Raw genomic sequence first — 14,899 nt, 5'->3', positions numbered from 1 at the left:
ATAAATATTTAACTTATTAACAGTAACCTCAGCTACGAGTCACATTTATCCACAAGAGAAAAAGACGAATTTCCTAGTTGTATTTTAATAATAAAAATGGCTTCAGACTACTATTTTTTTAACACATCAGTCGTTTCTCCCTTAGGGAAGGGGGTGACCATAAAAGAAGAAAACATAGTCATTATTTGCTACCAATCTCTCTTTCAAAAGGGTATATGCTTTAGGATATACCGACTCCTGAAACTCAAAACATCCTCAGTGTTCGGGTGCTGTACTTCCGACCTCCGTAACCCAAGTTCGGGTGATCAGTTTTTCTATATACCAGATCTGAATGAATGTGGTCTTGGAAATACTTCCAAGACCACATTCATTCAGATCTGGAACGCTCTTATAGACCTTCTCCACCTCACTTGGACACCCACAAGCCCTTCACTGAACGTCCCCTTCAACCTTACCGAAGATTTATTCACCCTTTCAATTAACCTATCTTGCTCCATCCGTTTCACACGACCCCTCTCAACAACCCCTCGATCGGTCTTTGATTTTTATTTTCCATTCCACAACATCAACAAGATTCTTCACTGGTTATTCAATCCATAATATTCCACATCGTGCCTGGGATCACTTGATTTTGTACTTTACCATTCCACTCGAACCAATCTTTTCCTCGCTGCAACACATGACAATCTCTTCCTCGCTGCAACACTCATGACAATCTCTTCCTCGCTGCAACACTCATGACATAACACCATCCCGTCCTCCTAAGCAGACATGTAAACACTGGTATTTTACCCATTTTGTCTTGAGTTCTCACGGGTTCCAGTTTATGATTAGAAATGTCTGAGACTATGTATTATTGCTTTTACTCTAATGGTGCATCTGTATGATTTAAATGGCAAAGTTTGCTAAGAAACTCCACTAAATTGACCTAGCAAATAAATGACGTAAGCATGAGAAATTAGCTTAAAATAAGCACAAGAAATGTTCACTGGCGTTTGGTCAGATTGCACAACTCACCACTACAATTTCCTTTTCATTCCAAAATCGTCTTGGACAATTATCAAGTTGCGACTTGACATGGTCCAAGTAGAACCAAAACTTCGTCTAAAACCCTCTCAATTTGTGGCTTATTCCAGAGAAATTGCAGTTACGGTATTGTGACAAAATTCAAGATAAGCATGCCAATCAAATATCAAACTGGTTTATTCCCTCTGGCCTGCACCAGAAAAGGTTACAGATTTATAAATTTCGATCAAACGATATATTTACTGCCATTGTATAGCATGAAAGATTTGTTAGTTGCTTTCATAGAGTAAAAAACCTAATGACTACGCGAGCGTTATTAAAGCTCCATTTCGGCTGTACATTACCAATCTAGAACACTAATGAATATAATTTATATCACATTGTATATACAAAGACATGTACACAAGTGTATATATTTTGTACATCCAATTGTACATAATACTTATAGTATTTTGTAATAATATGAGGACTAGTTTAGTGGAGATATTGGTCATGTGATCGAGGGTCATGTATATGACTAAGGCCATTATGGAGAAATTTGTGTGTTTCTCCTAACAGTTACAATGCGGTGTCCCGTGGCCTGGTGGCTGAAGCTCTCGCTTCACACGGCGAGGGTAGAAACATTGGGCGTGTTTCTTTAAACTGGTTGTCTATGTTTCCCATCAGTAAAATGGGTACCTGGGTGTTAGTGGACTGGTGTGGGTCGCATCCTGGGACAAAACTGACCTAATTTGTCCGAAATGCTCAGCATAACAAGCGGCTTTCTAAATAGTAGCACGTCACTGATGTCAGCTAGGCCTGTATACCTTGTACATGTAGTAATTAAATATATTATTAATTCCACTACCTATTAGATGACATTTATATTTTAAGGAATAAAAACCAAACCATTAAAACACTGACCGAATACAAGTATACATGTTTTAAGGTATTAAGAACAGCACTTAACTTCTCATTTAATTAAAGAAAACCTTAAGGGATTGAAGTGAATTATATTTACGGGAAAAGGCAGGGCCGTATTATCCATTAAGCATCCATTATTCATTCGGTACAGTTCCTGGGGCACTGTATACCTGGAGAGGGTTCCAGGTGGTCAACGCCCTCGCGGCCCGGCCTTTGACCAGGCCTAGAGTGCCTGCAATAATGTTTGTCAATATAAAATCTGTTTAAAAATAAGAATTAATATCTTGTATTACACACACACAATATATATATATATATATATATATATATATATATATATATATATATATATATATATATATATATATATATATATATATATATATATATATATATATATATATATATATATATATATATATATATATATATATATATATATATATATATATATATATATATATATATATATATATATATATATATATATATATATATATATATAAGGTACAAATCGCTAATATTACGTATATCCATTGTTAATTTAACTGACAAGATTTAAAGTTTTCTAAGTTTTGAATTAATACAGTTAGAGAATTAAAAAACTAATTGAATGTAGGTTCAATAAAGAAATATTAATGAAATAAAAAAAATGCATGAAGATACATTAGTACTGAGGGTGAGGCCTACATAGGCCTACATAGGCAAATGTGCCTAGAGTCAACCAAGGTCTAATAACGGTAATTGTAAAGGGGAAATATAAAAGCTTTAGTTTCTCCTTGAAATAACCAGAAGCGAGGAATGAAATTTCGCTCCCCCATTATATGTAAATGAGCAACGTTCCAATTTGTATGTGGGACTAATGAAGTACTTTTTGCCTGAAGACAAGATTAGTAAATTCTAAAATGATTTTTACCTTGGGTAAAAACTGTCTTTTACTTGATTAACCCTGGCTCTGTTTTATTCAGAATAATTAATTATAAAGTTACTAATTAAAATTTGTATTTTATATTTTTTTTTTTCAACAAGTTGGTCGTCTCCCACCGAGGCAGGGTGACCCAAAAAAGAAAGAAAATCCCAAAAAGAAAATACTTTCATCATCGTTCAACACTTTCACCACACTCACACATTATCACTGCTTTTGCAGAGGTGCTCAGAATACAACAGTTTAGAAGCATATACGTATAGAGATACACAACATATCCCTCCAAACTGCCAATATCCCAAACTCCTCCTTTAAAGTGCAGGCATTGTACTTCCCATTTCCAGGACTCAAGTCCGACTATAAGAAAACAACCGGTTTCCCTGAATCCCTTCACTAAATATTACCCTGCTCACACTCCAACAGATCGTCAGGTCCCAAGTATCATTCGTCTCCATTCACTCCTATCTAACACGCTCACGCACGCTTGCTGGAAGTCCAAGCCCCTCGCCCACAAAACCTCCTTTACCCCCTCTTTCCAACCCTTTCGAGGACGACCCCTACCCCTCTTTCCTTCCCCTATAGATTTATATGCTTTCCATGTCATTCTACTTTGATCCATTCTCTCTAAATGACCAAACCACCTCAACAACCCCTCTTCTGCCCTCTGACTAATGCTTTTATTAACTCCACACCTTCTCCTAATTTCCACACTCCGAATTTTCTGCATAATATTTACACCACACATTGCCCTTAGACAGGACATCTCCACTGCCTCCAACCGTCTCCTCGCTGCTGCATTTACCACCCAAGCTTCACATCCATATAAGAGTGTTGGTACTACTATACTTTCATACATTCCCTTCTTTGCCTCCATAGATAACGTTTTTTGACTCCACATATACCTCAACGCACCACTCACCTTTTTTCCCTCATCAATTCTATGATTAACCTCATCCTTCATAAATCCATCCGCCGACACGTCAACTCCCAAGTATCTGAAAACATTCACTTCTTCCATACTCCTCCTCCCCAATTTGATATCCAATTTTTCTTTATCTAAATCATTTGATACCCTCATCACCTTACTCTTTTCTATGTTCACTTTCAGCTTTCTACCTTTACACACATTCTCAAACTCATCCACTAACCTTTGCAATTTTTCTTTAGAATCTCCCATAAGCACAGTATCATCAGCAAAAAGTAACTGTCAATTCCCATTTTGAATTTGATTCCCCATAATTTAATCCCACCCCTCTCCCGAACACCCTAGCATTTACTTCTTTTACAACCCCATCTATAAATATATTAAACAACCATGGTGACATTACACATCCCTGTCTAAGACCTACTTTTACCGGGAAGTAGTCTCCCTCTCTTCTACACACCCTAACCTGAGCCTCACTTTCCTCATAAAAGCTCTTTACAGCATTTAGTAACTTACCACCTATTCCATAAACTTGCAACATCTGCCACATTGCTCCTCTATCCACTCTATCATATGCCTTTTCTAAATCCATAAATGCAATAAAAACTTCCCTACCTTTATCTAAATACTGTTCACATATATGCTTCAATGTAAACACTTGATCTACACATCCCCTACCCACTCTGAAGCCTCCTTGCTCATCCGCAATTCTACATTCTGTCTTACCTCTAATTCTTTCAATTATAACTCTACCATATACTTTTCCTGGAATACTCAGTAAACTTATTCCTCTATAATTTTTACAATCTCTTTTGTCCCCTTTCCCTTTATATAAAGGGACTATACATGCTCTCTGCCAATCCCTAGGTACCTTCCCCTCTTTCATACATTTATTAAACAAAAGTACCAACCACTCCAACACTATATCCCCCCCCTGCTTTTAACATTTCTGTCATGATCCCATCAGTTCCAGCTGCTTTACCCCCTTTCATTCTACGTAATGCCTCAATATTATATATATATATATATATATATATATATATATATATATATATATATATATATATATATATATATATATGCAAAACAACCACTCTGAAAGAATAGAGAAATTCCAAGCGCTTTCGTGACTACTCACATTATCAAGGAACTATGATAATGTGAGTAGTCACGAAAGCGCTTGGAATTTCTCTATTCTTTCAGAGTGGTTGTTTTGCATATTTTGAAATCACCTGTTTACTGTGATCTTATTGCATAATATATATATATATATATATATATATATATATATATATATATATATATATATATAATAATAATTGCGTGTGAATAATAATTTGGATTAGAAAATAAGATTAATCAATAATTAATATAATTTGGAAAGAATTTAAGACGTGAGTGACAGGTCCTTGACATACCCACCCGCATCATACTGGCACGGGTGTCATGTCGTAGATCAGGTGACACCTCAGCCTTACAAGCCTTCTACTTTCTGTTACTTTTACATGTCCTTTATAATGTGAGAAATCACGAAAGCGCTTGGAAGTTCTCAAAGGTTATGTATATTATATCACCTGTTTACTGTGATCTTGATGCATGTGTATTAAAATTAACTAAGGTTAATTTTTTTTTTAAGTTTGCGATATTCTTGTTGTTAGTACAGAATCGTATGCTCCTAATAATCTAAATTCAATGATTGAATGAATATCTAATTGGGGTAGAGAATCATTAAGTAATGAAAACGACGCTAACAATGCACTTTTTTCTTTCCATTAAAAAAGTCGCTTTTAAAAATTATAGCTGGTTTCCTTCACAATATTTCTGTTGAATTCTCTAAAATGTTAAAATAAGGGTTGATAATGGTGTAAGCTTTGGTGGGTACAATCACGAACTGAACGGAAATGAGATAATTAAATAAAGAATATTCCTTTAAAATATTTGTCAAGGTGGGTTATCATTAGGGACGCTGCAATTTACATATTAATGAATTTCTAATTACATTAAAATTAATTTAATATTTTGGGGGGAAACTTACAAATTACCAAAATACATGTATTATACAGAGACCATGAAATATAATTACATTGTTAGGTTGTCTAAAAGAAAATCTAATATAATTTGTGGAATTACCATTACGTTCGTGTTACGACTTTCTGAATATTATTTCTTAAATAACACAATGAATGTATACAACGGCTTATTGTTAACCAATAAAGAAGACACGAGTATAAAACAAACTTCTACCGTGACAACGTTTCCCTTTGACTTGAGGCTCTAATGAACGAGACACTCACAATGAAAGCTTCCTCTCCACCTGTGTCGTTTCTCCGATACCATTAATCTTCAACCACCTGTAAATCCAACAGAGTTGGGTTATAAAAACCTATAAATCCGAATACTGAACACCTAACAGGATGACAAAAGATATCCTCGTTATGTCTACCAACCCGGCGGCAGAGACGAACCAAGCAACGCTTCAACATCCATGTCGTCACTCATGGTACTAGTATGGATTGGTTTCAGTTAGAACAAAACTACTAAACTATAGACAGCAGCACAGGGTTGAAGTGGCAGAAGTTCCATTAGGCTTCTTCTTTTAGGTAATGATCATAACAATATCCTATTAAAAATATCATTAGGAGAAAATATCGTCTTGAACAAATCACAGGATTATATTTTATGGGTACTTATGGGTCATCTACCACATGGGTCATACACCATAGATTAGAAAATCCGAAAAGCTTTACGAAGTCGCATTCCACTCTTCTCAATTATATTTTAAATAACTGTTCACTATATGTTGCACATGTGTTTTCTTTATACAGTTGTCGCTACTAGTTACCTTGTACGATATAAACCCCTTTAGTGACAGTGCTGTACCCTAGTATTGCTACAGATGGTCCTTCCATTTGGTTCTCCGGTAATTCTCTAACGACAGATCAACAAAAGGGAGAGAAAATTAATTTGACAAGCAACAGACCTCCAGCGTTAATCTACGTCAACAGGATAATGTCCACATAGAAAATCAACGCTCAGGTGTGTATGTACTATGTCAAGACAAGGTTTTCCTGCGTCACTACGACAGGCTTGATATACTACACCAGTACGACTACACAACTTCCATTAGAGGAAAATTAAACTATGCAGTGAAAAGCGAGGAGAGAACCTTTATTATTAGACGACGCTTCGGCCTATCTATTCCTTTAATAAACAGAGAATGTAGACGCTGCATGGTAAATATAGCACATGCAAAAATGGCTCAGTAAAAGTGTGCACACAAACGTGGCACAGAAAAACTGACACTAAAAGTGAAAAGTAAAACGAAGGGAAAATATGGCACTTCAGTTTTTTTAGGGGCTAAGGTTAAATATAAAATGGACGATGCTGGTTAGACTGAGTTACGACTGCATGATGGTTTGATTAGATGCTGTACAACAACAACAGGAAGGCAGAATGGGCACCATTAATACATCGCTTCGCTGAGAGGCCAAACCTTTTTAAGTCTTGTCACTCGTGACTGGTTAATGATCAGAGTAGGAGGCCTGGTCACAGACCGGGCCGCGGGGGCGTTGACCCCCGGAACTCTCTCCAGGTAAACTCCAGGTAGAACCAAAACGTAGGGAATTAGACACATATGCAACATCTGAGTATCTTTAATGTAGACGTTTCGCCATTCATTGGCTTTATCAACGCAAATATCGTTGAATTTGTAATGATAAAGCTACTGGATGGCGAAACGTCTACATTAAAGATACCCAGATGTTGCATATGTGTAATTCTCATCTTGTCGGTATTGTATATCATTCATGAACAACCAAAACGTCGTTATAGATTTCAGTCTCCTAAGTGTGGGTTATTTATGTACCACATAGTTTATATGTGGTAATATACAGGCAGAGTGAGGGCCGAGAGAGAGCGGGCAGGTGACTGGGGACTGTGAACAACTGTTAAGTTCAAATCAAAGAGTTTGCTAAAAAGGTTGGAGCTATGAAGCTCATTAGGTTACCCGTAAGGTTAAACTTTCAATGACCCTGATTTTTTTTCTGTTCCTCCAATTTATTAATGTAGTTTCTCTCAACTCGAGAATGCCTCGCACCAATCGGCTTATGTACGGTAACTAGGGCTAAATTCTTGGAACAATTGGCAAATTCGCATGCCCTGATTACTTCCAAAACTCTCCGTGGCGTTGCTTCAAACGTTTAATGGTATATGAGGATGCCATTTTTCACTTTTAATCTCTAAATGGCATTGCATCATTTGGCATTATTCTGCCTTTGATGCTGGTGAGGTGGCACTTGATCCAAGTAACTGGACTCATCTTCCCCTTGCTTGGATCGAAACTGAGTACCTCCCATTCCACAGGAGATATAGGAACCCTACATGTTTAGATCTTTCTGAGAAAAAAAATATAAGACCTGTTAATGCATTAATCAACTTGAACGAAATGGCTGGAACATTTCACAGGTTTAAGCTGTTTAGGAACAAACTTTATTCAGTTCTGTGCAACAACTGGAAAATGCATCATCTGGACAGCTTTAAACTATAATCGCTGATGTGTTTTCCTCAAAGTTTGGGTTGTGTAAGTTATCATGGGCCAGTTTTATTAAACAAATTGGTTTCTCCAAAATAATTTGACAATTTCTCTCCCGATCAGACATAATTAACAGTATTTCACATGCGATGGTAACAATAAGCTTGTTATGTACGGTGTGAGAACAGGCTGTGTTGTGATGTGTTTACTTTTAGTATCAATTAAGCAGCAGGACGTAAGTGTCTATATGAAGTCGCTCAATTAGTATAAGTACAAGGTAAATCAATACCGAGACATGGTGCAACACTTTAGACATTAATTAGGAGAAATTTCGCCCATTAGGGCTCTCTCAGTATCCAAGGTGTTTCATGTGTTGTCTTTATTGCAGAGTATTAACTGCCCCAGACGCTCATATGAACTAAAATGTCCTTAAAACGATAGTTTTTCCAGCTCACTAAGCGTTAATTATGTTATCAGTTGCTAATTGCAACGCCGAGGCAGCTCGTACGGCAATAAAGTCTCCAGCAATAGAGTAAAACAATAGCTCCATTTTTAGATGACGTTATGTTTAAGTTACTTCTCTATTGACACCCGTCGAGGAAAGAGCCGAGGTGTTGTCTTACGAAATGATTGAAGGAATCTGAGCTAGGCCTGATCGTCGGGGACGATGACTTCTGGAACTAAGAACAGGTACAATACTTTTATTTTCCTCGGATTACATTTGATTTCTTCCCATTCCCCGAGAGCTGTATAACGACTACGGATCAAGCGCTTCACCATAAAAATTAATTTTCTTCACATATAATTCAGGTAACAATATCTTTCATAATATAGAAACTTGACACGGAACATGCAACACACAAAGCAAGTTTAAGATTCCACTTTGTAACGAAATACTTTACATTACGAGTATAAAAAAAAAGCTAAACTCGTAGGGTTTATTGCTAATCAGGTTTAATCCGAGGAAGAGGAGGCTAGCTCCAATTCTTTGGAAAGTAACTCACTGTACAAGAAGCATTAAATCTAAAAATGGTGGTTCCACCGACTCGAGACTGGTGCTCAGACCTCGAGGAAGCATCTTGTGTTTGTGATTGATTTATGGTCAATATGTATCTTGTAATGCCATATTTTTTCTTCATCTTTTCGCTTACAAGTGAGCCCATTTGAGTCATATGCTGCCTATTAAGTTTTCGATCACATGTGCCTATGTATTATATCTGTCAATATCGCTTCGCATTTTAAATTTATTCTACTTGGTGGAATGGTAGACCAGTTGAAGGCCTCTGCCAAATGACTTAAATCTCCACTAACTGGGTAATCATATGACTAAGACCGGCTTCAGATGTCTTCCTTTATCTCTCTTGACAAATAAAAAGCCTTCCAGACATGTCACTACGTCGCTATAACTTGCAATAATCTTCACGTCTTTAGATTATTATTATTTTCTTGGGGAAACTCTAATCCCGTTGTGGTTGGACAGCGCCTGGGGACTAAAAAGCATCTATTTGTAACGAAGTAAGAAGAGGAGAGCTACAATTTCATTGCTCAAGAGACCTTTACCGGCATCGGGTTACCCCTTCCGCCCTCTCCGTGACCTTGAAGGATCCACGTCCGTGAAGACACGTGTTGCGGCAGACTGAATATGCCCAGCAAGTGGTACATCCACTCCGGACTTCTCTCTTATTCTCACCTCGAGTACGTGATCAGATTACCCGAGTGTTGGGTAGGCGCTCCACTTTCATCTGCAGATCCATCAGAAATGCACTCGTGTCAAGACCGAAAATGAATAGATCATTCATATGTAATAAAATAAGCATTGCTAAGAAAGCAGCAGCATCATGCGGCCGTTAATTACCTTATAACCTACCATGATAATTTTCCATTTGATCTTGTATTCCGGGTTGTGGCCAGAATTCCTTTATTAAATTCATGAAACATTCCGCTGAAGAGGGACACTAGTTTCCTTCTTCTATTAATATTTTTAGATATAATTTTATACACACAATATGCATATATTTATATATATATGCAAACCGTCCACGTATTTAATCCAGTATAAAAATAGTGATGCGTAGCCAGACGAACGTGGTCAACATCTATACATGGCATGATATTGTGACGGTATGTTTTATGCAGCTAATGAAAACTTTCAATATTTATCACATGCAGCGGCCAAAAAGCAATGTCCCCCCCCCCGCTCGTTGGCAGTTTTTACACAGAGTGAGGGCAAACAATAACATTTGTTCATGTGGATTACGCTACTTGCCAAATGGGACCGACTGGATGGTGTTTCTATACTGAAATAGACGAGAATGTAAAATATATTCCGATATGTTAACGGAGTAACGAGAGATGATGATAAAAAATACTTTAATACTATCTACAAAAAGAAAAATTAGTTTAGCATTAACTTAAATATTATTACCAGTTTTAATATCGTCTATAAAGTAAATAATATTGTTAATGCTTCTCTTCATATTTTACACAAAGATATATTTTACTTAAAATTTTCCTAGTCTCATAGGATTGACGTATAATAAACGAAGAAAATAAATTATAACACTAACACACACAGTTTAATTGTGTATTGTTTATCTAAGAGACAATACAAACATGGCAATAATTTAGGTTTGTGTAAGAACTGATAAGCCACATTTAGTAAATAGAATATTTTGAGATTTAAATGTTGATGCAGAAAGGGGGAAAGTGATTCCATGAATGGCTCAGGGAATAAATATCTTGTAGTAAGGAAGTGTCGTATGTGAGGATGAAAGAAAATGCGTGAGGTAGTTTGTGGAATGAAAGAAGGTAGAGGAGCTGGGATAGAAGGGATTAAGTCGAAAATGTTAAAAGCCTGTGGGGATATAGTTTTCGGAAAAGTTGGTGCTCAACAGGTGCATGAAAGAACGGCAGGTACCTAAAGACTGGGAGAGAACATGTACAATTCCTTTCTGTAAGGGAATTAGGGACAAGAACGATTAAGAATTATAGGGAAATAAGCGCTAAGTATACAGAGTAAATTGTATGGTAGAATTATTACACTGGTGAGGAATGGTTTTGCTTTTAAAAACACGAGTTTCTAACTTATTTTGGGAGGTCATGCACTAGTATTTTTACATGGATACCGAGGCTCTGGTTAGAGAATGTAGGAATGAGAGAAATAATTTTCCAGTAAAAGATCTTAGACAGGAATGTGTGATATCATTGTTGTTAAGCATATTTACAGAGGTACACAAATAACCCGCATATAGGAGAGAGGAGCTTACGACGACGTTTCGGTCCGGCTTGGACCTCTCTCCTATGTGCGGGTTATTTGTGTATTGTTCCAGTCACGGTGTTGTGCCTTTTTTTGTTATTTACAAAGGTAGCTGTAAAATAATTTAATGATAGTGTGTTTGGGAGAGGTGAGGGATTAAAAGAAAGCAAATTACATCGAAAGTGGGAGTTGTTATAGTTTCTCTTTGCTAATGGCATTCTTCTTTTAGGGAAATTCCGGATAGGAGTTGAAAATATTGGAAGAATTTGGGATGCTATGGAAAAGAAGGAAATGCTTTAAAAGTTAGCATAGGAAAGAGCAGGATGAATAATGAAATATTTTGGTAATGAAGAACTGGATACCACATTGGAGGGAGTAAATTAATGTGTTAAGATATTTGGTAGTGGACCTGATGGCGGATGGGTCTAAGAAAAACGAGTAAACCATAGACGAGGATAAAAATAATGATGGGTGGTGCATTGAGGCATCTGTGGAGACAAAAAAAAACTATCCATATAGACAAAAGGGAAAATGCAACACACGCATATAACACTGCTATATGGGTGTGATGCATAGGTTTTAAGCGAAACTAGGTTCCTGGAGATAGTGGAGATGTGTTAGAGCGCGATGTGTGGAATGAAAATTATGCAGAGAATTCAGACCATGGAGATGAGGTGTGGGCCGTGGGGTTACCAAAAGTATAATTCCGAGGGCTGAGGAGTGGTTGTTGAGATGGTTTGGCCACTCAGCGACAAATGGAGACAAATATCTTTTGTAACCAAAAGTGGTGTTGGAGTGTGAGCAAGGCCACGTTTACACGAAGGAAAGCCTGCTTAGCCGGACTTAGAGATGAGGATACAGAAGTTCCGTTGGACTTTTGGACTGATATGAACACACGTTTGGCATGACAAGTATGAAATAAGTGACGGTGAATGCATGCCTCAGTATAAGAAGACAAATAACAAACAGTAACAATGATAAAATCATTTATATATTAATAAAAAAATGTAATTTCACTAAAACCCAACAACAGGTCGTAACGAAGGTCAAACATCCCAACAAATTTAACCTTTATATTTGTTAATTGAATTTTCCTCGTCCAGCCTTTTATAAAACAATGATAAAACTGTCGTTAAACGTCAAATAACACTTATTAAATGACTTTAAACACAACGGGATAGTCAATAACCTACAACATAACATTTATTGTCTCCTGTCTGCCTCCCATTTTGATTTTGTATGTTAGGAAACACAATACTAAAAATCATAATTTTAGTTTTTCTCGAATTCATGAACCATGAGAGTTTGTAAACAGTTGTCTAAGTTTGAATATTAACGTGTATATATAGTGTAAATGTAAAAATGGGTTCAACAGGTGTGTAAACAGTATATGTAAATAGATTGTATGTAAATATTATATGTAAGTAGATTGTATGTAAATATTATATGTAAGTAGATTGTATGTAAACAGATTGTGTATAGATTGTAAGCATATTGTAAGAGTAAACAGTGTGTGTGAACATGTGTGTGACTGTATATAACATATCTGTGAATGTAAACAGATGTGTGTGGACAGATGTGTGTAAACAAATGTAAATACATCGTGTGAACAGACTGTGTAAATAGCTTTTATAAATTAATGTGCAAACGGATGTACGTAAACATGTGTAAACAGATTGTACACAGGTGTACAAGAACAGTTGGTCAAACAGGTGTATTAGAACAGATGTGCATATAATTATCATGGAAGAGCGTTAAATCCGTAAGATTATGCAGCACATGTGGGGGATGGAAGGTATTCAGGCTTATTTCAGGGAACCGGAGCACAGATCCAATTCCCTCGATCAAGAGCCCCTCACCAGCGTCAAGGAACCTCCCTTGAGGGGAACAGATGTACAAATAGGATAATGTTTATAAAGAGATAACATGTTTCCACCGACTATATGTTCACTTTTCCACTGACTTAAGTTTGTTTTCCAGTTATGCGTAGGCTGGTACAGTTATTGTGGGAGTTATTGTCAGCAAGTTTTTGGGGTAGACGATAAGTTCTATATTTTTACTAAGTTTCTTTCATTGAACTGCCTTGTCGAAACTAATTAATTATTTGATTACTTATGTTATCACCAAAACAATTACCAATTTCAGTAGCTACTCTGTTCACAACTACATTAGCAGGGATGTGCTCGCTGTGTCCAATTTTATTTGTATTCCATCTAGTTATTTTATTTGTATTCCATCTAGTTATATGCTAGTTGTTTTAATGCAAAATGCACGTAACAGTTGTTTTTTTTTATTACGCGCGTGACGTGTATCAAGTCTATAAACATCACAAACATAAGTGATCCTGGAGAGACCTGTCAGCTGGGGTTCAGGGTCGGCTGAGTTAAGAGAGCCGAGTTACCCAGCAGCAAGCTTGGCTTAATTGTGGGATTTTGTTAGAATGATTGAGCTAGGTTTGTGTTGGTAGGTTGGTTAAACACGTGAGCAAATACCAGGACGCATTTATAGGAAGACGTATCAGTCCACGGATCTCTCTCACTTCGAATGTTTAATTTGTGCTAGTGTTTACCCGTGTGTCTAACCAAAGGTTTATTTATACCATGTGTATGTATTAAATGGAGGTGCATATAAAAGGCTATTCTGTGCACTGGTGTTACTGCACCGTTTAACAGCGGCTGACACACACACTTGCGTTTATCTCTAAGAGAAAAGTCAGCGTCTCCGTTTTATATAGGAGTTATTATGGTTATGGTCCCTATAGCTATTTATGTCTTCTGGGATTCTAGTTGGAAAATCATGAAAATTTTCACCAACGTAGGATTTGCTGCATCCTGCACATGGTATGGTTTTAACACTGGCTACGTTGTGTGTAGGCTGTGAGGGTGTAATGATAGCTATGTACGGCTGCTACGCAGGTGTTGTAGGTGGGAAAGATTTCAGCGATAGGGTCGGTAGGAAGGAATAAGAGCAAGAGTCAGAAAGAGGTTTAAATAAGATCTTATGTGCCAGACGTCGACGATCTATGAAATGTAACGGGAACTGCAGGGGCAGCTTAATGTCTTCCAGGAAATTACTGCTACACACTTGGAAGGCCAACTGGAAGTGTCCTTTGGTGACTTCTCTTGGCTCTTAAATATTTTGGTTGATTTTTATGTTCATATCTTTTCAGGTAGGGGTGTGTGTGTGCGTGTGTGTGCGTGTGCGTGTGTGTGTACCTATAAAAATAAATTTTAGACTTTTCCTCTATATCTGGCATAAACTCAAAATTCAAAATATTTTAGGCACATCATGGTTAATACGTTTTAAGTTGAGTCGTAAAACGCTTGTATTATT

General features: G+C 36.9%; 1 long non-coding RNA gene across 1 annotated transcript in view; it reads right to left on the bottom strand.

Annotated features, from left to right (window-relative positions):
• Positions 1 to 1,981: 1,981 nt before the first annotated feature.
• The window catches only part of LOC128694375 (uncharacterized), a 29,065-nt gene continuing 16,147 nt past the window's right edge, over positions 1,982 to 14,899 (bottom strand). The window contains exon 4 of the long non-coding RNA XR_008407847.2: positions 1,982 to 2,161. This is a non-coding gene — a long non-coding RNA (uncharacterized lncRNA). The remainder of the gene's footprint in view (positions 2,162 to 14,899) is intronic.

Source organism: Cherax quadricarinatus, chromosome 60 (genome assembly GCF_038502225.1).
Source record: "Cherax quadricarinatus isolate ZL_2023a chromosome 60, ASM3850222v1, whole genome shotgun sequence".
Taxonomy (NCBI): domain Eukaryota; kingdom Metazoa; phylum Arthropoda; class Malacostraca; order Decapoda; family Parastacidae; genus Cherax; species Cherax quadricarinatus.
This window is presented reverse-complemented; position numbering and strand designations above follow the sequence as displayed.